The sequence below is a fragment of the Rhagoletis zephyria genome, unplaced genomic scaffold (assembly GCF_001687245.7).
Source record: "Rhagoletis zephyria isolate East Lansing unplaced genomic scaffold, Rhagoletis_zephyria_1.1 Rzeph_scaffold_04235, whole genome shotgun sequence".
NCBI lineage: Eukaryota > Metazoa > Arthropoda > Insecta > Diptera > Tephritidae > Rhagoletis > Rhagoletis zephyria.
The window spans coordinates 43,489-48,728 of NW_016161318.1; the positions used below are offsets into that span (position 1 = coordinate 43,489).

The window sequence follows — 5,240 nt, forward strand, 5'->3', positions numbered from 1 at the left end:
ACTGTTTCAGCTTAAAAAAGTACCTATTCGTCCTTGTGAATCCAAAAAATTTTAATTTTTTAAATTCTAAAGAAATTTCCTCTTGCATTTGGTATCCATATTTTTATTCTACATTGCATTGCATTTTTAAAATATTTTTTGGAATCAATTATATCTTTGAAACTACAAAGTCCTTTGCAATAAATCCTGACGTCAGAGAGAAAAAATAAAAACGCCAGTTTAAATAAAAAGTAGGTTTCAAACCCATTTAGTTATTTTATGGTAGGTAAACAATATAGAGGCAACTTTTTTCTATTTGAGTTGTTGAAAAGTAATGACTATCTAAATCTTGGGACTAATCCCGGGATCCTGGGGTATTGATAACGATATCCCGAAAATCCCGGGATCGGAAAAAGCTGAACAATTAACATCCCTAGTACGTACATAGACAAGGTCATTTGGGTATATATGTAGATACAGAGTATGTTGCCATTGACTGCGGTGAATATAGCGTAAAATACAGACATCCCAACAGTGAACAAAAATAAAATATCAAAAAATATTTATCCACAGTCTTTTANGCGATATCCCAAAAATCCCGGGATCGGAAAAAGCTGAACAATTAACATCCCTAGTACGTACNACGATATCCCGAAAATCCCGGGATCGGAAAAAGCTGAACAATTAACATCCCTAGTACGTACATAGACAAGGTCATTTGGGTATATATGTAGATACAGAGTATGTTGCCATTGACTGCGGTGAATATAGCGTAAAATACAGACATCCCAACAGTGAACAAAAATAAAATATCAAAAAATATTTATCCACAGTCTTTTATTACATATGTACATACATACAGTGGAAAAGGAGGATATTGTAGTCGGTAGCATGGTACCAAAACAATTTGTTAGGTTTTTGATCTGTTGCATGGTACCATAAACATTTTTTACTTTTATACTTACACACTAAAGAGTGCAGGGGGCAAGTGTATAGTCACTTTTGAACCACGCTTTTCTTTCCGTCCATGCACACGATAACACAATTCAGTCAGTCAGTCAGANCACCATAAACATTTTTTACTTTTATACTTACACACTAAAGAGTGCAGGGGGCAAGTGTATAGTCACTATTGAACCACGATTTTCTTTCCGTCCATGCACACGATAACACAATTCAGTCAGTCAGTCAGACAGTCTCTCATCAAACTTCAATGTCCAGTTTGTGTATGCATTACTTACGGGAGCGATGCGCAAATATCTGACGACAGCACTGTAGCAATTTTTCGAGCACAACCAACTACATATGTATGTATGTATGTACATATCGCATAAAGCATGCAGCCAAGCGGGAGCACAAAAAGGCGAACTAAAATGACGCTAAAAAGATCGATTGGATCTGTTGGCTAACGTCTCTAGGCTAACGAAAATGATAATTTGCAAATCCGAACTGTTGATTTTTTATTTTTATCCGTAAAAAACATTTTTTAAATACAAACGCCCATAGGCACGGTATGCTTGGATAAGGTGTAACCCCATCAAATCTGAGCTAAATACGAAACTCTCTATGGAATGATACGAAAGTTATCTCTATTATCCACAATTTTTCATAGGATAACTTTTCTAACTAAATTAGGAACCATCGTACAGTGAAAACTTTCGTTTAACTTTACTGCAAAAATAGTTTACTTGAGATTTAAAATTTGCAAAAACCGCGAAACCCCATGTTCTTGCTAGTTTTTGCGATGAGTCACCATCGTTTTAAAGCTTGTGAAAAGCCCCGTACAGAAGTATTCAAACCGTTTTTGTATATTGTGTATGCCAGAAGATTCGGCAGTTAGAACTTTGAAAAATTAGAAACCAAAATATTTTCAAAGGAATATTTTCTCAATAACTTTGTTGGTTTGCAAAAAACCCCAAAAAGTTAGAGCCCACCCCCTAATGTCTTTAATTTTTATGAGAAATTTTATTGACTATTTTTATAGAGTTTTTAAAAATCATTTAGAGGTCGCGACTTGTAATTTTATACTATGTCTTCATTCAGAGATTTACCTATTAAGATTTAATAAATCCAGTTGCTAAATCACGACCGTCTCCATTTCCACAGCGAGATAGGTTTGTTGTTCACATTTTTAAATATTTGACGTTTGCTTATATATAATTTTATAAATACAGTTGCGGACATTGAAATACAGACAAATAAAAAGAAGTTACCAGGAGCGGAATCCCATTATGTGAATTTTTAATGTTATTGGCTTCCTATTCGTAGTAAATATGTGTATTATGTATATTAGGTATATAGTTTGGAGAATATAATGTATGGTATTACTTATATTCCGAATCATTTTCCCGAATTAAAAAAAATATCAAAACGGTAAAGAACAACATTTCCGGAAAGACCAATGTTTAAAGAGCTGTTGGTGAAACAAACTCTCTTCTTTATAAGGGGGAACAAAATCCAATCGTAGGTCTTTGGCATATCATGAAGACCTAGCTAGTAAATATGTTTCCCAATGCATTTCCTGAGTCGAATTGAGTTGTGTATGTCGCAGCACGTAAAAGATTTATATTAAGCAGAGAAGACTTTGCCTGATATTATCATAAAACATATTTTCTGAATTTGTAGTTTTTAAAATAATATCTTCTAAATTTACTACAACCCTTTGCCTTTAAAACTAATCAAAATATAAAAACACGCCTAAAAATCGAAAAAGTAAAATCGTAAAGTATTTATTGATCAATATTATTGAAGATTCAACGAAGATTTAACTTAAATCTACTTCCTTTCCAGATTTAATTTTATGCGATAAATCTCAAAAGATTTAACATTAAATCTCGTCAGAGGGCTTAATCTTCATTAAATCTCACAATGGATACATAATTAGTATTAGGCTAGAAAACGCGGTTTTGTAGACTTGTATATAGTTTTTGAATGACTATTTTTCATTGAATTTTAAAGATCGAACATGTTGTGAGAAGAGGATTTAAAGGCCTTTAAAATGATGTATAACAATATATTACCAGACTTGGATTGTTAGGATTTTTCTTCAGGCAAATAAATTTATATGTGTGTATGTATCTACCGGAGTTTCAGATGTTTTGAGCAGTGTAGCTGAGTAATTCATCAATAAATAACAAGTGGCGACCTTTGAATGATTTTTTAAAAATCTATAAAAACAGGCAATAAATATTCTAATAAAAAGAAAGAAAATTGGGGGGTAGGGTTTTCCACCATGAGATTCAGGGGCTATCGATCGAATCTCGGGGCTAAGAGGTTGTCACAAAAAAACTCAGGGTTAGGAAAACCAATCCAAATGGAGCTTTGGGTTACGGCTGAAAGAGAAGCAGCTTCGTTGGGGCCACTCCTACTTAATCGCTATAAGCGCTCATTGCATGCAGTTTTATAGCCATGTCGAACATGCTTCGTAAAAAAAAAATCTGATTAGAAAGTTGCAAATTATTATTGAATTTTCCTGAGTTTTTCAGACAGTTTAGAGATTCTATTTTTATGTTTTTGTTGTAGTATGAACTACATTTTTATAAAAAATTAACAGAAGAAAATTATAATAAAAAACTTTACGTAAATTGCTAAAAATTCTCTGTACATACATACGTACATTAGACTGCATCACTCCCCATACAAAAAAAAAAAATCGGTACTGTTTTTCCCCTGGAATTATAAAATCTTTTATATTTTAAGACGTCCTCCAAAATATTTCGGAAAAATATTAAGATTTACGTGAGCTGGATCGATTGAAAATACCTCCAAAAATGGATGAATAAAAATAGTTTCTTAAATATTTGCAAAAAATTTTTAAAAATTTGAACAGAATCGTAATAATGAGATCTTTGATGCTGTTTTTAAACTTTTTCAAAGATTGGTATAAGAAAAACTTGAATAGCTGAACCTAAACTCTTCCGATTTAGACCTGTGAGGTATCATTGGAAAAGTAATTTCTCACCTTTTCATTTCTTTGCTAATAAACTCATTCAAATGATAAAAGAGAAAGGTAGGATGAACGAACATCTTTCAAAGTTGAGTGAAAATGTGTTGGTATTTGAGAAAAAAAAAGAAATTGGGACACAAAAGACTTTTTTTGTACATAAATGAAAATAGTAGGAAAATACCTTTCTACCGAGATCCTATAAGTCTAAATCAGAATGGTTTTGGCCTAGTTATTCAAGTAAATCAATCTTTGAAAAAAGTAAAAAAAACAGCATCGAAAATCTCATTATTACGATTCCATTGAAAAGATTTTTAAATATTTGTATGCAGATTTTTTAAGCTTAATCTGTTTTGTCATCCGAGGGCCTTTTTTCAAAAAGTCCGTTAAGAAACTATTTTTATTCATAAAAAATCCATTTTTGGAGGTATTTTCAAATCAATCCAGCTCGCTTAAATCTTAGTATTTTTCCGAAATATTTTGGAAGACGTCTTAAAATATAATAGATTTTGTAATCCCGGGGGAAAAAAACATATATGTAATATATGTAATACTCCTACATTGGCAGTACGAGCTAGTACCGTCCGAAAACACTACAGTACAGATATATCAATAAACACGTACGAAAGAAAAGGAAGGAAGGATAAATAAACATGTACACAACACATATACAAAAGCGGCACCCACCCAGCCAGCAAGAAAACGTACATTTTACGAACATTATGTTTTACGAGGGATTCTCGTATCGCCAAATAGTTAGAGAAAAGCTCGTAAACGATAAAACAAAAAAATATAATAGAAAGAGGCTTGTAGTAATTTGTCAGCACAAGAAAAAATTTTAGTTTTATTGACAATTTTTCTTCAATCACAATATTTTATAAGTAGTTTGTTAAATATTCAATTTAAGAAAATTATTAAGTATATGATTTATTGGCAGACTGGTGCAAACGCCAAACACGATCTACCACTTTCTTTTATAATTAAACTTCTTGTAAGTAGCTACTACATATGTAATTCAAAAATACAAATTAATTTAACGAGTTTTGCAATTCTTTCACAGGCTGCGCGGAGTAACACTAAAGGATTTAAACGTTTAATTCCCCTATCTCGTAAGTTTATAGTTATTTATTTTTTTAATTTGCTAGTTTATTAGGTCTTTGCAGTTATTGAACTTAATGTTTTATTGATAATATGGCTTCTCAATTAAAAAGGCGTGCGAAATCCGAAGCCTTATCCGTACTAGCGTCAATAAATGATTCATTAAAAAAATATTATTACAGATGAGGTAGCAAAACTTTTCTCGTGGAAGGGAACTGGT

General features: G+C 32.0%; 1 long non-coding RNA gene across 1 annotated transcript; it reads left to right on the forward strand.

Moving 5' to 3' along the window:
- The first annotated feature begins 4,884 nt into the window (after window positions 1-4,884).
- Window positions 4,885-5,236, forward strand: LOC108370446 (uncharacterized). The gene is made up of 3 exons (XR_001848636.1): window positions 4,885-4,913; window positions 4,983-5,031; window positions 5,203-5,236. It is a non-coding gene; the product is annotated as an uncharacterized LOC108370446 (long non-coding RNA).
- The last annotated feature ends 4 nt before the right edge of the window (window positions 5,237-5,240 follow it).